This window comes from Fringilla coelebs (assembly GCF_963513975.1).
Source record: "Fringilla coelebs genome assembly, chromosome: 1".
Lineage (NCBI taxonomy): Eukaryota > Metazoa > Chordata > Aves > Passeriformes > Fringillidae > Fringilla > Fringilla coelebs.
The window spans coordinates 50,533,790-50,555,321 of record NC_140028.1 but is presented as its reverse complement, the minus strand read 5'-3'; positions in this window follow the sequence as shown (position 1 = coordinate 50,555,321).

The following is a 21,532-nucleotide window of genomic DNA, read 5'->3' as shown; positions in this document are numbered from 1 at the left end:
TGCAGATAGTTGGTGGCAGAAGTCTTGAGATTCTGCAAAGCCTTCTTCATTTTTATCCTCTGTAGTGTATGGTCTTATGACTAGCCAGTCATCTGAAATCTTCTCACTTTGTGTCCTCAGGGTGTAATCCTCATTTCAGATTCACAGAATCATAGAACAGGTTAGATCCTTAGGAAAGGACCTTTGGCCATCTACAAAGATAGAGGCAATTTCCAATTTAATTAGGTAGATCAGGCCTTTTTACAGGCAGGTTTTAAGGGTCTCCAAGAACAGAGATTCTGCAGCCTTTCTGGACAAACCCAATGCAGAATTTGGATGCTAATGTCCATGGTTTATATTTTTCCTTGAAATGTAATTGGAATGTCCTTTGTCACAGCTTGTATCTTTTGCCTTGCAACCTTACATTGAGCACCACTGAGGACACTCAGTCTCTGTCTCCTCTACACCTACCCCCTGATTAGTTGAATACTCTTTAATATCTGTCCACCCACAGCTTTCTCTTCCTGATGGTGAGGAAACCAGTTTCTTCAGTCTGCTGGTATGCCAACTACTCCAGACCCATAGTCATTGTGGTAGCTCTCTGCTGCACTTGACCCAGTGTATTAATGTCTTCTGGGGAACCCAGAGCCGCCCTTAGTTCTCACAGAGTGGTTTTACAAGTGCCAAACAGAAAGGAAGAACCATTTTCCTGAAACTGCAGGCTGCGCTTGTTGCTATGGCCCAGTAAGAAAATTTTCATATTTCTCTCCAATTCAATAGCTCTATTACTTGTTTCTACTTTCTATTTGATACTTCTTCTGCAAACCTTTGAGCCCACCTTGGCTTCCACTCCTGGCTTTTTTCATGTTTCTGTTCTCCATCTCTCATCACCTCCTCTCTGCCTGCGTCCATCTTCCCCTCCCAACTATCTTCCTGCACTCTTCTCCACAACGAGTGAAGAACATTCATCACTGTATGTAAATGTTTCCCATACATTGGTGATCTTAGATGTTGACAAGGACTAAGAGACATTTCAAACATATGAAAAATAAATTATTTCAAAGTTCTTACATCCTACCACATTTTTTCTTAAAAATAAAGTCTTCCATTGACTGCCCTTGGTGGTAGTTGCAAGCACACTGCTATGTGAAATGGAGATTGAGTATAGGTGCAGAGATTGGATTTTACCATATTTTGCATAAAATTGCTTACCAGTTCTACAGCCCTTGATTCTTTGTTCTCAATGTGATACATGGTGTTCTGTCAGAGGAATGGGATTTATTCTTTCAAGTCATACATAGAATATATTTATATGGATTTATAGTATATTTATGTATGGTTTATATGGAATAGAGCACAAGGATTGCTGAAGTGAATGAAATGTTTCTAAGGCATTGAGATGCCCTGTAGTGTTATCAAAGCATTTATTTTTGTTTTTTTCTCTACAGAACTCCACCCATTTTCATGGCCACAGGTGAAGTGGCATTTTCCCTACTTTCCACACTGTGTAATCAAGCAGAAAATGTATTTCCAGGAAGAATGAGATCTGCTTAGGGCATAGCTTTAAGCTATTCGAAGACTTCTCTGAATATGATGCATAAAGGCGAGCGAAGATGCTGTTATTTGAACATAATCTCTAGATATACTTGCAAAAATTGGTAATACTACAAACTAAGATTGCCACATTCCATTAGAGGATTTCAGTAATTCTGCCACAGTTTTAAGGATCTCAGATGAAGCTGAAATGTACCTCTTACCTGACAGACTGCAGATCAAGTCCTGAGCCAGGCTCTTTCAGTAGAAACACTAGGTACATTTAGACCTATTGTCTCAAGAAGAGATAAGGTGAAGAATACAGGCAACTGAAATTATTTATATAAGTGATTTTAAAATCCTTTCTAAAAGTGAAAATAAAATCTGTGATGGCAATGATGAAACATTAAAGTGTATCAAATAGCACCTAGTCACTGTAATGAGAAGGAGTCTGAGTGAACTGTTTGAACCTGTGGTGTGAGAAGTGTGGAAGTTCAGGGACATTCACACTAGATGTTAATATGGGAGAGAAGTGAGGAAAAGAGTACTAAATTTTATTAAAAAAAAAAAGGGGGTTGTCAGTCTAGACAGTTTGCTTGATAGGCTAAGTCAGGAATTCCCTTCTTCCAATATCCGATAGGATTCAAAGTAATTTTTTTTTTCCTTCCTGTTTTTGAAATAAAAAGGAAATAAAGAGTAAGACAACAGGATTGTTCGTGTATTTGTGAGGGTTCAAGAGTAGGTGTTGACCCTCAAATTCTAAATCCGAGACTTTTTTTCAGTGGGTACTACAGATATATTAGTCCTGCAATCTGCAATCCTGAGCTCTGGACACTTTTTATTTTTTACAAAATAAAAAGTAGGTTTAGGAATGGAATTAGGAGGCATCTTCACTCAGGTACATGAAATTTGACAATAAGGAAGAAATAAAATTCTGCAGGTAACTCTGAGTAAATGTACTTTTCAGCGAAAACAACTGCAAGAGCTAACTTAGGTGATAATGATGCTGCAAAATTATGGGAAAACTGCTGTGTTGTTAGCACATATCATTTGTAATCACTATTATCTCTACAGACATTCCTATGTAGAAGACACCAAGCAGAGTGGGTGGTTGACACACCCAGGGGATGGGATGCCATCCCGAGGGACATGGAGAGGATCATGAGCCCAGGTGAACCTCATGAGGTTCAGCAAGGCCAAGTGCAAGGTGCTGCACCTGGATCGGTGCAATCCCCAGCTTCAGTACTGCTTGGGGGATGATGAGATGGAGAGCAGCCCTGTTGAGAAGGACTTGGGGGTGCTGGGGACTGTGATGGGCATGAGCTGGCAATGATTACTTGGAGCCTAGAAAGCCAGCTAGCATCAGAAGTGTGACCAGCAGGTCAAAGGAGGGAATTCTGCCTCCACTCTTGAGAGAGCCCACCTGGAGTACTATGTCCAGCTCTGGGATCACCAGCATAAGAAGGATGTGGACCTGCTGGAGCAAGTCCAGAAGAGGGACCCAGAGAAGGGCAGAAGGCTGGAGCACCTCTCCTGTGAGGACAGGCTGAGAGCCTTGGGGCTATTCAGCCTGCAGAAGAAAGGGCTTCAGGAAGACCTTATAGCAGCCTTTCACTGTCTGAAGGGGCACTGCAAGATAGATGAAGGCTACTCCTTTTTAGTGGTGCCGGTAGGAACAGGACAGGGGATAACAATTTTAAACTAGAAGAGGGTAGATTTTACAGTATCAGTGATGAAAAACTGGAACAAGTTGCCCAGAAAAGTGATAGATGTTGCATGCCTGCAAATATTCAAGGTCAAGGTCTGGGTGGGTGGGGTTCTGGGCAACCTGATCTAGTTCAAGATGTCCCTGCTCACTGAGAGGAGTTAGGCTAGGTCAACTTTAGAGAGCCCTTCCAACCCTATGTTGCTGTTGTTATTATGAAGTAGGCATGAAGTTAACTTACATCACCCATATGAGAAATCAGAGCTCTTCACCTGTGACTACATTTACTTCTCAGTATATCATTGAACTGTGCAACCCACAAGCTCACCAAAAGTACAAGTCTGAACTGGTAAGATTTTTTTTTAATATAAATAAATTTCTTTTGAAAAACTGAAAGTTTCTTTGCCCTTATAAGATATAAGGACATAAATATGAACTTTTAAGTTAAAAATCCTAAGCGTGCGCACAGTAATGTCTCTTCTCATATGTGTCTCAAGGTTATAGCTCAGGAAGGCACTCACATATCCCTGTTCAAAAAGAAAGAAACTGATTACAGACATCCTGTAAATAATCTCTTATCTTAAGGCTGTGTTGATTTTGCACCTTCTAAGAGTGATGGCTCAATACTTCTGCTTTTTAAATTGTAGTTGTCATCCCTTTTTATAGAGGGAAAAGTTGGAGCAGATAGATGAGATGCAGTTTGCATAGTCATATAAAATAAGACCTTCACAAAAATAGTCTATTAACCCAAATTGTGTCAATTCCATTATTCTAGTTTAACAACCAAATACATTTCCTCTTTTAAAAGGGATTAAATTTCAATAGTTTTGGTTATTTAGTAAATCTTATAAAAATTTGTTTGTGATATAATCCTAAATTTCTGTGCTGGTTTTTCTGGGAGTGAGTTAAATATCTTACTAGAAGATAAGTTACTCTTTTTTCTCATTGGCAAGTGTTCTGAGTATGTTCTTTTTTTTTTTTTAATGTACTAGTAAGTATGCTCAGCAATATTTCAGAGATAGATGAGGAGTAATATTGGGCATTGCTAGGCTGCACTTATCCAACACTTCATAAGAGAGATACAGTGATTAAGAGAGAAAGTGGGGTCAAGTTTATGATGTTATACTTAAAAACTTTCTCTGGAGAGAAACCCAGAGGGATCTTGAACCAGCCAGGTGTTCTGGCTGGCAGTCCTGTATTCTAAAGATCTTTCATTTTAACTTTCACTTCCTGTTTACATAGTACATCTGAATTGTACAACTGCACCCTTGTACATGTATCGATCACAGTGTAACAAGTTTTACACAGAAAAACCCACCCTTTGTTACATACAGTTCACAAATATTTTAGGTCAAAATCTGAATTGTTATAAATCAAGATAAAGTTGTAGAAATGGAGGCCTTGAATTTTGTTTGGTGAATATTTTTGTGTGTTAATCAAAGTGCAGTATGCAGCTATTTTGATCATGTATTTTATGAGTTCCTTTAGGACTACAATAGTGATAGGAGAACAGAAACTGCTTGTCAGAGTGGTATTTCTATTACAAACCTGTCCAGATTTATGCTATTTACTGCTGTAAGCAATAAAGATATCAAAGACTTACAGTGAATATAGCATTAAGGTTCAATAAGGAAGTCACAACGATTTTGGAGAACCTTGTTTCTGGCAAGCTGAGATTGTATTTCCTGTCTACCATGACATGTCTTTTGCTCAGTAATGGTCTATTGCCCAAGGAAAAGATGAGCAAAAGCCATTCATACTGACAATCAGGTACTGAAACATTGCACATCGAAGGTAGCCGAATGTCTTGAAGGTGAGAACCTATAATTCTTACTAGAAATGCTCTGTCCTTTCCCAGGATGGGAAGGCATTCCAACTGGGTCCCAGCATCCTGCTGGATAAGAAAAGAATTCATCTTTCCTCCTGCCCTGTTTTGCCACATCCTATTTCCACAGGAAGAAACCTTCTTAGAGGGTGACTGGGCCAGATGGGAGCCACTTCTCCTGGTGATACTAAATGTAACCAGAACTCAAAAATGAGGCAAATTTTGGGTTTAGTCATGCTAGAACTTTGTTTCTTAACCTCCCCTCTAAGTCACTCCCAAAAAAAAACATGTGGCCAAGACTGATGCCTTGGTTGGCACCAATTATCTTTTGTTACCATACTCAACCCTCATATGCAATTCAGGGCTGTTTATTCAGCTTGTTATTCCATCTTGAGAGTTTCCTGAAATAGCCTTGGAAAATAAATTAAAATCTGGAATGGCTTTTTGCAATGTGGAAAGTAATGGATATTAAAAGCTGACTGACAGCATGCTTTCCTGCCTGTTGTCAAAAGGAAATAGAAATTAAATTTAGCAGAGTTCATGACTATTGCTACACTAAGGAGCTCTCAATCAGTAGTAAAATAGATAGGAACTGTCATCCCCATTTGCAACAGAAGCTGCAATTTGATTATACAAATTTGCCTTCAGCCTGCCCTCCTTGAACCAGCCTAGTCCCCGTCAGATTCATGTGCCATTGCACACATAATAACACAGTTGCACTTAAAGACTTTCAGAGTTTCACTCAGACTTCCATGTTTTAGTAGCATCTTCCCTGCTTCAAATTAAACTGAGTTTCATTGCATATTTAAGGTTTAGCTCAGCAGCACTAAAATGCTGATCTTTCTAATGGTTAAAGAGGTTTACTGAATCATTTAAAATTCTGATATGGTAAAGCATGCAGTTTTCCCAGTTACTGCACCTTCTATAAAAAGTCACAGATATATCCATAAGGATGGCATTCAGATTTTCTTTCCACATTGTGAGCATTTAGCTCATCATAATTTGTCCTGATAGCTGATGTTCCTAAATGAGAAAAGCTTTATTTTACTTATTTAATGTTCAGAAGTAATTCCATAAGTGAGAAATGTATTTACTGAGGGAGCATATCTACTTGAAATAATGCATTGAAGAACTTGTGAACACATTTATGATAATTAGGAGAAGGTAAAACAGGCAATTTGTCTCCCAGATACTGCCAAGTGAAATGGAATTAGATCCTTTAGGCTACTTCTCCATGGTGATTGTAAATATAAAGTTGGCTATGATTTTAAAAATAAATTAAAGCTTTTGGGTTGTTTCACTCACACATGTTTATGAAGAGATTCTAGGCTACATTAGCAACTTTTTAACAGACATGCTTTCTTTACTTTGGAAATTTTGATTTTTCATTTCTATAGTATGACATCCTGATGCAAAGCTTAAGCATTTGGAATTAAATTATATTTGTTTTGGCATCCTAATTTCTTTCTCTAGAAGCACTTTCAAGTACTTACACTCTGTGCTAACATTCAGCAGCAGCTTGCTTTGTTTGTTCTGTGGCAACGTGAAATTAAAAAGTGGCTTTGCAAGCAGCTTCCCCAGTAGATTAAAGGCAAATGATCCCATTTTCTGATGCAGTTTGGGTCATGTTCAAAAACTGAGCTCTTGTTGTAAAAGCATTTAATTTTATTTAAAAGGCAGCAAACAGAACTAGTACCTTTTCTTCTTTCTTCAGGTGGACTCAGTTCCTGCTTCCGAACAGGGCTAAAAAGAATGACCTGAAGTCCAGACTAACTGATTCAGTAAAGCAGAAAAGTTTCATTACTGGCTGAGCTTCTGTGGCAGCTCTGTGCTGGCATTTGATCATTGGGCTGTAGTGATTCAACCATTCCACACAGCTAATTTAGTGTGTTTCTTTATTCACGTCACAGGAGATTAAGTGAAAGTTGACCAGTGCCTGCCTGCATAGTCAGACTGAGCTAATCTGTATTCCTGCATGCAGAGAATGAGGTCCTGGCGTGTGATCAACCCTTTTAGCAACCACTGGGAAACTCTCAAAGTACCTGACAGTCAGGAATTTTGGGGATGGAAAGAAGAGAGATCATAAGAAACACTCCTTCTTGTTGAACAAGAGGAAGATAGTCCAATAAAAAATTCCTATTTCAAGAAGCTTTGTATTAAATAGAAGCACTTATCATCACAGTTTACTTTTACAGGACAAGATGTATGACAGGGACACAATTCTTTTCAGTGAAGCAACTGAATCACTCAGTTTTAAAGATAAATATGGTTAGGAGAAGAAACAAATTAGGAAGGAAGCTAGGTAAAAGCAAGTAATTAAATTTAAAGTACCTAATACTACAGATTTCAGTATGGTAGTGCAGCTACAAAATGACTTTCCTAAACAGTCTCATGTTTCTACTATTAATAGAAAAGGTAGAAAAATACTCCTGCATTGCTTTCCCTCACTTCTGTGTGAGAAAGCAAAAATACTCCTGTATTGCTTTCTCACACTTCTGCGTGAGAAAGCAATACACTCCTAGAGCTGCTGGAAATGTCTGTTGTGCAACTGATGTACTGTTGGCAGCAATCTTGCAGGGAGTTCTAGGTTTTGTGGTGGCAGGTCAGGTGAACTCCTTTGCCATGCACTAGCATGTCCCTGCTGTGATACTCAGTGGTTGTTAATGGAGTGGCACTCTGTGCAAATGTGATCATAAATATTTCAAGGCCCACTAAAAAGTCCAGCAGAAAACAGAGCTATTCTAAAAGTGAGAACTTTGGTCTTTAGCAAGTCTTTGCATCTTCCCTCTTCTGCACTCGTATTTACAGCCTCAATGCTGTGTTTGGTGCCTTTTGTCCTTAACATAATTTTTGCCTTTTCTTTTATTTCCAGTTTAGTCCCATGTTTAATGTGGGGTTTTTTGTCCTTTACATGTTTTTTCCCTACACTCATAGCTGAAACTTAGTCATGGGGCATGTAGATTCTTTCCTATTATCACTCCCAAATATTTTATTAAACAATCATAATGAATTGTCCCTCATTTTCTCTTAAATGATGGCAAGAAATTAAAGAGCTAGGTAAGCAAAACTAACATCAGCACTGACCTATGGTTCTGTGATGAACCTTTGTGACATGATTGTTGTTGGTGGCCTTTGTTGTAATACTTAAGTATTTTGTGTTTAAAATCTAGCTGCATTGCCATGAATTTATAGTGGCATGTTTTTCAAACTTGGAACTATTCTTATGGTTCTTGGCACATTGAAGATAATTTTTTTGAATGATAGTTGCAGTCATATTTTATGTCTGGAAATTGCTTACATTTGAATCACTGCTGTTGTAGGTTTTACTGTCTAGAGCAACAAAAATAGACCAAATTTCACTTCATAAGGTGTTTTTTATTAAAACTATGTCATTGATCTCAGGAAAAGAGGTTATTGTTCCTAATAAAGGAGCTTGCAAGTAGTCTGGGAATATTTCATTAAGCACAGACCCGAAAGCTATTAATATTCTTTTGTCTTCCTTGACAGGCAAATTTTATCTCACAGAAAGTGCAGTGCTCTTCTTGAGCCCCTTTTATGATGTGACTTCACTGCAATATTTGTCACTTTGGAGAATTATGGTAATTTTTGCCATTCATTCAGATGTTTTACCTAGGCTCTAGCCTGTAATAGACTGAAGGGTAATAAGAGAAACAAACTCTGTCCTGAGCATACTGAATGACACCACCTTATATAGAAAGAGGAAAATAAGTATAAAACTATATGTTTTCTGTGGTCATTTAGGTGTTTCACCTGTGATTCAAGCCTAAAAAGAACAGCTTCGGTAATTTATTGATGAAATAGTTTAACAGAACATTTTAATATACATGTACTGTAATAGCTTTGGATGGTAAATCGATTTTTCTAAACTACATTTATCAAAATGTAGAAACATGGACAGATGTGGTGTGCACCAAAACCTTTAAAGCTGGAAGGCCTCTAAGAAAAGAATGATTGAAAATACACATTTTATCTCAGACTGCTAGTAACCATTCACAGGTGAATAAAATTTTCTGAAATGAAGCCACAAGATTAATATTGGATTACTTGTTTTCTTCAAATGGTGAAGATGATTTCATATTATTTCTGGAGCAGCTGGCTCCTGAATTATTGGATATAAACATTAACCAAGTACTCTATTCATACTGAAAAACCCGTATACTGTCATAATAGCAATCTGGATAATAAGACTGCCATCCAAAATTTCAAATGAATGGATAGAAAACAATTATTTTGAAGTTGCTGAGCTGCACAGTGTGAGAGAATCCTGCTGAGGCAAACAAATGGTGAACATCCTCTACAGAAAATTCATATGGAATTCTCTTTTCCAACCACAAGTTCAAGCAGCCAACAAAATGCAGTGAAAAAGACTGCAGATTGAACCTAGGTTCTTTCTTCCTTCCTTCCTTTCTTCCTGTTCCAAATGAAAGCTTTTTTTTTTTTTTAATTTTATTTTTTCTTTGAGGGGTCTATGCCAAGTAAATACTATGAGGAAAAGATGGACATGCACCAGTGTAAAGTAGGCTTTCCCAGTTCAGCTTGGACAGCAGGACTCAGCTACAGCGTCATGGCTAGTTCCTTACAAACCTGATGGTTGTGGTGACGTGTCCATAGGCTGTGAAGGAGTTAATGAACAGGATTCCCATCAGTCTTTCAGAACAGTAGCACTGAAGGTGAGGGAGTGCCCTAAACTGGAAGGAGGAGCTTCTTCAAACCATCCTGCATTTGAGGAACTGGATTCTGGAATGCTTGACAGATCCCAAGGTTGTGCTCTTGACCTGCCTTTCTCTATGGACTGACTCAAAGAGAGCTTGTAGAGACTACCTTCTTAACTTATGCACCAAAATTCAGCGGCCCTGGTTTTTTCTTTTGTGAGGAATGTTTTCATAGTAATTTTTGAAATCAAAGTAGAAATTCATCAGAGTAGATGAATGGGTAATTTTTATCCACATGGTCATAAACCCCTCTAAATAACACATGCTGCATATTGAAGCATGACTTCTTTTTGCAAACTGTGTCTTGGCAGTTTCCCAATGCTTTGTATTTTACCTTTACATCCAACATTTCTATTTTTGCAGGCCTGTAATTCTCATGGGACCTGTAAGAGTTGATGTCGCATGCACCAAATACCAGGCACACTACCAAGGCCATGCCCCTTGTACTTCCTTGTTCCTCCATGTGTCAGAGTATTTTAAAGTGAAAGCAGTCATTTTGTATATTTGTTATGCTTCCAGAGAAGTCATCTGCCTTCCTGAAAATGTTCAAAAATTTGCATTTCACAAACTTTAGCATAACAGTCAATGCCCTTTCACAAGCTATGTGTTGTCACCAGCTTTCCAGTACAACACATTACACCAGTTGTTTCACTGTTAGAACTTGTCAACAATGGCTTCTACCCTGTAATTATACAAAAAATGAAGCAATTCACAAAACAGACTGCTGCTAGGAGAGAGGGGACTATGTTATATTCTTTTGTGTGCTCCTTCTCCAGTGTTTGGCTGAGTTCTTAGGAATCACATTTAAGCAAACTCAGTTGTCATGTGGTTGTTTGGCGCGTGCAAGGCTGATGGGGACAGGCAATATAGAAGCAACCCAACAGCTCATCAAAGTGGGCACCCAGATTGCATAACCAGTGGTTTTGGTGGAAGAGGGAATCAATAGCAGCCATCTATATGGGACTTTGCTGCAGAAGAATAAACATTGAGGACTGCTGAGCCTGTATTGCTGCATAGAGGAAAGATGTACCAACAGATCACTGGTGACATTTTTAACCTACCAGTTAGGTGGAGAACTGGGGCACTGTGATCCTTTGATTTTGTTATTGCTGTCAAACAAATTATGAGAATACTTTGGTCATGTCATTTTTGTAGTTAGTTAAATCTTACCTACTACACTAGATCAAAGGGAAATATGTCCGCACCATTACCAAAAATTTATGTTTTCTTAGTTAATGATTATACATTATTATATATTGTTTATTTTCTCTCAGCCAAACATATGCTGGCACAATCAAAGCTGTTCAACTTGCTGTGGTTTTACTGAAGGGCTAATCTTAAGTCAGAACTTTTTTTTCCCTTGGAAATATTTACTACCTAGTACTTGGAAATATTTATCTCTAATGAAAAGGCAATATAGTGAGGTAATTAGCTGACAGTGAATTTATTTGATGCCTGTTTAAAAAATTATACCTTATCAGTCAATAGGCTTGAAACACACTTTTGAGAGATAAATGCCTGTGTTTAAATTATAGGAGGCCTCCTCAGGGTGACTTAGGGTATGTGAACACCAACAAGCCTACCCCTCATTACTGCAATATTAATGTTTGCCATTTTCTTCCTTTATCAAACCCCAACATGCTCTCAGAGGTGAAAATGTGCTGAGCACGGTGATGGGTTTGCAGTAATGTTTTTTTCCCCTCTCCATCTGTACTATCTTATATTTGTTGCTATAAGCAACAGTCCTTTGAATTGCTGTATTTATAAAGCTTTAAAATAGGACAGATCAGAGCACACAATCTTTGTGACAGGCAATTTTTCTCTGTTTTCTGCACAAAAAATAAAAAAAGGCCTGTGGGAAGATGCTCCCTCACCTGGATTTACAGTAATCTTTGTTTCTCCAGAAGCCCAGAGTTTGTTTGCCTCTTCAAGGACAATCTTTTTAAAACTGGCAAAGGGAAGAGGCTGTGTGTCAAAACTGATTAAATGTGTCAGATGTGATAATCTATTGCAGAGGTCTTTAGTCCTGTATTCTCAGCATCCATATTGAAATGTGGGAAACTTGGCTTTCTTTCTCAGGCAAAGCAAGTTGCAGTCTTGTCAGAATACTTATAACTTCAAATTCAGATGGTATAAAGGTAAGACCTCTTTCCATTTACATTTTAGGAAATAATTGGTGTTTCCCTGATATACTGAAGTTGATGAGTATTGCTTATTCAGTGAATGCTTATTCACTGAATAAGCATTCAGTGTCGTTGTTACATTTAAAAAGGCGTTAAAGAACAGCTGTATTTTCACTGGTGATTGTGTGGTTGCTTTTTAATTTTATTCAACTATTATACAGGAAAAACTGATTTTCTGACAGCTTTTGAGGGGATCCTTCGTTTTTCATACTCTTTCAGATGTGGACCACGAGCTGCAAAAACAACAGTAGTTTTTATAAGATGTTAAACCAACTGTGTTTATCTAGAGGACAATTTACTACAAATTAGCATCCATCTCCTGACTGGTGATATAATTCAGGAGGAAATAAACATCTCAATATAGTCAGAAAAAAAACAACTTTACTGATCATATAATGTGCAGGGAATATGATTATAATGAAATATCTCCAGAAGCTCTATTTATGAAATCATGATATATTTATATCTTTACCCTTTCATTATGTTTTTCAGATATATTATTTGAACATGAGTAGTACATGCAAATATGAATTTGAAATGTTAGGATTCATAATTGCATCTTTATTATAATTATATGAAAATAACTTTTGAAACATTAATATATATGTCATTTTTTTAACAGCTTGATTGCATGAAAGAGCTTTTATTTACTTTGTCACAGAAAACTGATTTGATTTGAATTGAGCACATAGGTGTCAATCCAAAGTGTGAGAGAATCAAACTGCTAAAAATTTTTAAGAGACTGAATTATCCCCTTCATAAATGATAAATTGCTCATTTTTATTGTGGTAGACTTTAAGTTTCTTCAGCCTTTGTAAAATGTTATGCCTATTCAATACAATGAAAAGAAATAGGGTCACATTTCAAAAGAGCTTTTAAAATTACTGTAAGGGACAATGAATTCATCTATTTTTATTTCAGAGATTCTGTGTCTAAAAGAAGACCTTAGATGAGAGATCATGTCATCTGTAATTGCTTCTTGTTTTATTTTGCAAGCAGCTAATCCTTTTTCTGATATAGCAGCTTTTCTTTGTCATTCAAAGGAGCGCATCGTTTGGACGATGCTTAGTGAAATCAAATCAACTAACAATTATGAAGCTTGGCTGCTCCCCAGTCTTCTTCTCTCAAAAAAGGGTGTCTTCAAAAGTAAAAGAACAAGAAAAAAGTCAACAACAAAGAAACAATAAAAGAGTTCAAGCTAAACTGCATTCAGTGGGGTAGGATTAGGGAGTCGCTACAGGTGGAGTTGAGTTGTCAAATCCAACAGGAAGGGGCTGTGAGCAGCTGAGAGGAAGTTGCAGGTGGAAAAGCTCATTTCCACATTGCTACTGCTGGAACAGTATGTTTGAGTCATCTGTTAAAAATAGTGAAGATCGAAAGACTTCAAAGTAAATTTTATCATAACATTCCTCTAATGAATGTTTTTGCTGTGGAAGGAGGGGGAAGAGAGAGGGAGGTCTGCTTTTCAGTGGTCTGAGCTTGCATGTTGCACTGGACATGCGTGCAACCAAGTGAGCAGTTCCTGCCCCAGGCAGCTACCTCCCCTGCAAAGTCTTCTTGGAAATACAGATCTTGGCACGTGAACAATGCTTAGGAAGTTTTCTTCCTTCCCCAGAGCATATGGGTCAGTGGTTTGGTATCTGAGGAAGTTAAGATTTGATCATCTCCTTACGTTGTTGATGAGTAGAGTGTACAGGTATACAGGGAAGGAGTACCTGGGACATATGTGGTATCCCAAAAAATGCACAACTTGAGAAAAAATTCTCTCATTCCTTCTGCTGCTGCTCACATCTGAATTATGCTTTTGCCTATGAGCTTAAACAAAGCATTTTCTGTTATCCTGCTGGGTTCTTCTAAGCATGGTGTCAGTGTGAGTTTTTAAGAGCTTAGCATTTTCCACTACAACTGATCCTAGCTGTAGTTAGTCCAACATCAATATAATAATTTCTCCAACTGCAAACTTATAGTCACCTGCTCAAGTACAAGCAGAAATAAATTTTATCAACATGGAGCTCAGAGCTTAGATGTTCTTGCTGCACCTTGTGATACTGTGACAAAACTATTTCAAACTAGCTCAAAAATTACCTACGTAGTGCTGCAGTCTGGATCAATCTAGACAAACCCAGTAGCATGTTTCTCACAAGTTTTAGAAGTTTTGCACTTAAGCAGTTCTGAAAATAGTAGATTACCCTAAACTGAGGTTATTTTCCATTGATAAATGATAGTATAAGCAAGGCACTTACCTCCTGAGCTTAATTGTGTTTTCTTTCATTGTTTGATTTAATTCCTCTATAATGTTCCATACTTCTTTTTCTTCCACCCTCTTTCCCAAAGCTCTTTTTTGAGGGGCTATTTTTAAGGCAGTTATCATCCTATGACCAGTTCATCCCCCATTATTGCTACTCTTGCATCTCTCCTATCTAAAAGGAGGCAGTAACAACACAAAGCTTCCTGTCTCAGGGACATTATGCATCATTCTCTGCACATATATGGTCATATTAGACTGTGTATAAACTGGTGAAATAAACAAATGGGAGAGATATTCTATGAAATGGACTCAGATTGAGGTGGTTTTGTGTGTTTGACAAGGAAATATTTGTGTATGAGAGCAAATGTCATGCATGGGAAGCTGCAGAATTCTAAACAACCTTGCTTTGGGCAATGCTATTCCACATATGTATGCACTTTGACTCTTTCTGGTCAAGTATGCTTCTAGAAATTGTAAAACCTTTTCATCCAGCCTCTGTTGGATAACAATTTGAGAGAGTTACTCTGTCAATAAGTAAGTGTTTTTAAAAAGCAAAATGCAGTTACTTTTCAATTGAAAAGATAGAGTGAGATGGAACTTGGGAATCTGGCATTTGAACTATTGATTGTAGTATTCCTCAGCAAGAGAGGCAGTCAGCATGAAGCACTTAAAATATCTGATATTGCACTGTCGACTAGGACAGAGTAAAAAGGCTTTCATGATTTTTCCCTGGTAAAATTGCCCATTTCTCACAGCATAAGTACAGCAAGAAATGAGCTGGTAGATAGGTGTTAACGGTTCAGTTTAGGTCACCTGAATGACATTTTTGTAAACCTATGCAGACCATCAGAGTACTGTAACAATGGTTAGAAGGTTAAGATTCTATCTCTTTTCCTACTGAAAGAATAAGAATTTGCATATGTTCCCAGACCAGAATTCTATAATGAGGCACATCATCCGGTTAATTTAAAATACCAAGAAACTAGGGAGGAGGGGTTGTAAAATAAATGCCATCTTTTTCAGTCATTCAAATAGAGCATCTTTCTAACAGTCATCTCAGTTGAAATCCAGTGGAACATAAACATTTAATCACCTTTTGGTACCTCTGAACATCTTGTCCTTCTATCCTTGCATGTGCCTTTCTAGATTTTTGAAAGTTTGGCATCTAGGCTTTGTGCCCAGATGACTGAGTTAGTAAATTGTTTCTACCTCTCTCCTGAAAACCATGATCCATTTTGCAAGTAAATTAACATATGAAGTTCCATACCATCTTCTCTGTTCATGCATGAAGCTTTAAAAATCAAAGGGGCATACTCTTTCTGAAAACTGCCTAACTACTGTTTTGTGTATACTGAAAAAATATCCTGCAACATAGACCTTGAAATATTGATTCGTTGTAAAGATACAATTTTTCTTGAGTTTTTTGAGTCAAATTTGTTTTAATCAGAAATGCATCATTATGCCATTATCTATATGAAAACCTATTTAACTCTCCAAGGACAGTCCTTTGGTTGTGCAAAACAAAATTAAACCCAAATATCTGACACATTTTCCTACCAATTTAATTCCATTTCTTATCCATCCCTTCATCCTGCAGTCAAAGTGAGTTCTATTGAGGGAGCTCAGCTGCCTCTGGTATTAAAGCATTTCCTGCTTCAGTAGCATTCCCCCTTCTTTAGCTGGCTTTTTTTTTCCTCAAGCACTTATGCTGTGAATCAGTGCTTTGTTCCATTAATGCATTGCCATCAAAAAAGACTCCTGATACTATTATGGTGCTGCTATTTAATGCAGGGGTCACTACAGTATGTGGGAAGTCCAGCCAATAATCTAAGACTTACTGTTTTGGGCATTGTACATATATATATATATGTGTGTGTGTGTATATATATATACACACATTTTTAAAAAACCAAACCACAAAACATTCCCACTATGGAGAATTGTTAAAAGAAATGCAGTCATTAAATGAATCCTTAAAAAACTGTGATCCAGTCCCTCACCACCAAACCCCATCACATACCTCCCTCACATGACAAAATTAAATGTGTATCTCATGAATACATGGACACATCAGCTGTTTCTGTACAGCCCTCTGGATAGTTAAAGGGAGGTGAAATGAATCAGTAATTGTGTTGTAATTAGTGCAGTTAGGATTTCTGACCTCCTCTTGCATGCCTGGTACTCAAAGAAAGTCAGTCACTGGCAAACTAAACCATGCAATTTATTTGCAGATTGTGGAGGCGCAGACAATTTGGGAAAGGCAAAAGAAGGAGAATTATTAATCCTCCTTCACTGCAGAACACTGCTGGTGACAGAATGCAAACTTCACTTGCATTTGAAGGGCTTGCTAACCTGAGGCTAAAGATACTGAGAAAACCAGGACTGTCCTGTTGCAGTGGACTGTCATGTCACTACCCCTATCTATGCAGCCTTGCATAGGCCAAATTGCAGTATAATTATACCCAAACTTTTTGTTTAGAGGCATTGGGAACTTGTGGATATGCATGCAGCTAACTTGAAATACTAAAAGGGCAGTTAAAATGGAGTGAAAAGGACTCCTTTATAGCATTCAAATAGCTGTGATCTGGAGAAGTACAGGTTGTGTAGCTGCTCTGTAGAATATAAGACCATGAGGGCCCTGCATATGAAATCGAATTTCAGAGGAATAGTTTTAAACTGGGTGGTTGAAAAAAAGACAAACTGCTAATTTTTTGGTTCTGCAGGATTTTTTTTTTAAGTATATTGATATTTGAGTTGGGATATTTATAATTTCTTTCATATCTTATGATTACTTTGAAAACTGTTTTAACTTTCTCAATATGCTTGTATGCCATAATTAAATGTACAAAAATTCTTTTTTTTTTTTTTTTTTTACATCGTAGAGAAACACAACCCAGAAGTGCATAGGACATTTCTATCTATATTGTTGCAAGGAGGCTACACTTGCTTGTTGTGCTTCTGAGCCACTTGTGGCATTTGGAACAGCTCTACAAACACCAACCATCCTCCTTAGTATTGTATATCAATCCCTCCAATTCTGAGCAATAATAGCTTCCACTTCAGTATTGCCAATGAAATTGTCAGTTATGGCACTTCAGTTCATCTCCCTGTATGGAATGACACATCAGTGAATTGGTTTCAGAACAGATACGATACCAGTTCAATTTTTTACATACAAAATCATTCATTCACCTGGATTTCTGTATTTTAATGTGTAGGATCTCAGGGTACTGTGTGGTTTTCAACCGTTTGCTGCCCATCACAAGTTGAAACATGTCAACTGTATATTTTTTACCTTTAAAGTGGAAGAAAGTATTGGGGGGAAATGTAGCTATAGAAAAAGAATTTTTAATTTTGATAATGAGCAAATAAGAGTCAGGAAAGGTAACGGCTTGCACACATGAGGTAGATTGGCTATAGGCCAGTGCGTTGCCTTAAGCTGGACCTTCAGGAACTGAAGTAGATAAGCAGTTCTATGGCTTGGATCTTCTTTGACCTTCCTGGTTTCAATGTCTGTCGCAATGCAGTACTAGGGTACACTGGAAATTGCTACAAAACATTCTTTCTGATAATTATTCTTGAGGAAAAAAAATTTTCCCAGGAAAAAATGGTGTTATTAGAGCGCGACTAGGGATAATGGGATGTAGGGAAACTTTGGTTATTGTTGCAGTCAGCTCTGGTAAATCACACAGGTTACCGTATAATTTTTTTTTTTTTTTTGGCTTGGCCAACTTTAACACACCATACTTATTGATTCTGGGACCCAATAAAGGTATTGAACAGTAGTAATTCTGAGTAATGAGTGGGAAGGCTCTTGTTTCAGTTCAGTTAGCAGGATATGATATTGGTATCTATGTTTCTTCCCCTGATGTGATTGTTTTGAAAGTTTTGGCAGAGGCTGTAATCAGCAAAGCAGTAGATAAGTGTTCAATTCAGGACTGGTTTAAAGGTTTGACTGAATTGTTCATCTGGTACCATAAAACTTCAATTGAAAATCTGCATTTACAGAAAGCCACAAAACATTCAGCCAAGTAACAGGGCTAAATTTTACCAGCCTAGAAATGAGAAAAAAAAACAGGTAAAAGCAAATCATGGTGAAGATATTTGATGAAGTTCTATTTGCCGAGTTTTTTTGTAATCGTAATGGCAATTTTTTTATAAAAGCAATTTTCAATGAATATGAATTATGCACAGTGATGTCATTATATGATGTTTTGTACAAAGAGTGCATTAAAAATCTTTAGCTGTGACTCATTCTGGTTGAAAATGCAAAATCAGTCTCACAATTTTATTTCTTCAGGCCACTCAGGAAAAAATCTAGGAAGCTATTTAAAAACCCATCAAGTCATATTTTCTTGGACAGAAAGCCAGTACTCATTGTGGTTGCATGTCAAGTAAAGGCTTTTTTTTCTGAAAGTTTTTTTTGTTTTCCTGTTAAAATAATTTTTAATTAACATCTATTGTGCCTACTTCTTAGGAAAACTTACCCATTTTTAGTGCTGACATGACTGAAGTAGTTTGATTGCTTGAGGCCAGAAGTCTAATTGAAAAATGATTAATAAAATTAATCCAGCATTCAGAGTAGTGATTTGAATTTTCATGACAAGCTTTCATTTCTCCAAGTCTTTACACTTGACTCATCACTTTGTTTTTAACTTTTTGATAAGCGGAACTTCAGTGGAGAAGTGTATGTCAGTTTAAATGAATGCTCCTCCCATGTGAAGATTTCTTTGCAAATTACAGGCTGGGGTTTATGCATGGACACTCTTACCACTCAAGCAATGCCTATAATGTGCCATATGGAGAAGTTTTGAGTGCCAGCACATTTAAGTGAAAGCTACCATTTAGTGATGGATTCAGCATGGCAGTCAGATGCTAAACACCTAGACAGACATGGTTTGTGAAGGAAGTCCAGAACACAAAATGGATTAACCAAAAGCATGCAAATCTACACATTTGATGTTTTGTATATACCAGCGGTTGCTGCAACTGAGAGTAATTCAAGTGCTGGAGAAATTAGATACTATATTGTTCTGGTATTTTGAGTTCAGTAACTAGAATGAAAGCATCTCTGAACTGATGTCTTCTGTAATGTAGCAGACAGAAGCCAATATTACCAAGCAACAGTTCAGGCCGCAAAGGAACAAAGTGAACACATTCAAACATTCAGCCAACATTATACAGACACAGTGCCAAAGACATTAATTGCTTATTTTCCCAGTGCCTTTATTAATCACTTCCTCAAGAGCTTATGTTAAAAAAAATCTGAATTATCCATCACTGAATATGGTATTTTATAAATATTACTGCATTTTAAATAGAAGGACTTTAGAGACACAGAGTTAACAAAAAGAGAACTTGAAAAGTGAATCGTAACAAAGTTCCAAATAGGAGAATAATTTTTCTAGTGGGTTAGGGAGTATGTTTGTATGGGTTGGGAAAATTAAAAAAGAAAATGCTCTGTACTTGTTCAGAAAACTTGGTGAAAGGAGTTTTTTCATATTGAGAATTGATTTTCAGTCAGTCATTTTTTAAATAAAAAATAGAAAAAGGCAAGGGCCATCTGAAGAAGCAACCTGATGATATTCTGAGGATGGTTTTCCATCTTAAGGTTGTTATTTTCCATTATGCAGAGTTTACCAAGTGCTCTGTCGAAAATGCTGTGGATATACTTAGGATACTGCCAGTTTTGTTACAAAATCTTCATTAGGAATGTGAGTCATGCACCATGTAGCACCCAGCATGTCATGACAAGCTTAAACAATAAAAGTTTTTGTAGCATGTCATGAAGATTCAGCTACTGGGGGTATTTTCTGAATTCTGTGGGACTTCTATGAGATTGACTAGCTCAGAGATAGTAAAAATCACCTATTCTTGTGAAAACTTATTAACTAATTTTTCCTACATTCCATGACCATTAAGTTACAACTCTGATTTATATTTCATTTTAATATTCTCCATTGAAAGATACTGCTCTCAATGCCTTCCAGAATCATAAAAGTCTGATTCCTGGATACTTGACCATAGTTATGGTAAACAAAATAAACTACAGAATACCTAAAAATGTTTTGCCTTGCTTGCCTTAAATTTAGAATTAGATATTAAAGATAACTTCATAAATAATAAACAAAACAATGGTAATTCCCCAAACTAAGAAAAGGAGCACTTAGAAAAATGAAATATAAAAAGGGCTGATAATGTGCCAGAGCAAATTATTTGAAAATTACAGATGAACTCTGATGGACTATTTGGGTATTATTAGATGGGTTTAACAATGGTACAGCAAGATGGTTTTGACTTCTCTATCTCTTAGTATATGCATCTATCAGATTTTTCAGCATTCTCTATATTTAAAGAATGAGAAAAAACCCTTATATGTTGTGTTGTTATATCATCTCTACAGACTGTTTTGCATATACTGGCAGGCCAAAGAAGATAAATCCATCAAAAAATAAGAAATGGAAACACATCTCTTCATAAACTTGCATTAATACTTTCTTCTCATATAGAAAACCTTTGATATCATAGAAATAATAGTATCTAAGAATGTTAATATTCTTGCTTATGATGATGAATGTTAACTTAATTTTTCATCTTTTGTTCCATTAGTTAGTTTTACCTTTACTATCTAGTTGTACATTTAAACTATCATTATTACTCATTGTATGACTTTGAAAGTCATAGCAGAAGTATTTTGGAAATGTTTCCTTTTCATCTGCATTTAGTCTAACTAACTTTCTTTCTTTCTTTCTTGCTTGTTAACAGTCAGGTGTTTAACTTTTGGCATAAATGATGTGCAAGTTCTTCTACTCATCCATTGTGCGTGTTTTCACAGAACTTCTAACAGTCTTATTCTTAGAGCAGCAAATCTCTCTGTCCTTTCTGCATGTTTCATACTACTAGATGTTTTCTCCTGCTCTTTTTCCATCACTAGGTGCTCTCTTCCCTTTGCTTCATCCATTTATGCATGATTTTGGACCTGGAAGAAGTGATAAATGTTGTCTCCTCTTTATCACTCAGCTCTTAAGTTGTTCTGACAGCAGAAACTGCTGTTCCAGTTAGAGCAGGTTCTTTAAGTCATCAGAAAGCATTATCAGGAGCACCTTTCCACTTCCAGCCTTACTGCACTAAATGCTATTGCATCAAATGATTCCATTCATTAATTGGTCAAAGGCTGCATCCACCAGAACTTGTAATAACACACAGAAGTATTCTGTCACAGTGGATGTTGAAATTATTACCTCTCATTTGCAATTCAATGAAACTGTCATTTTTTCCTTGCGGTTCTGCCTCTTTTTGCCATATGTTTTCCTTAATACAAGCAGT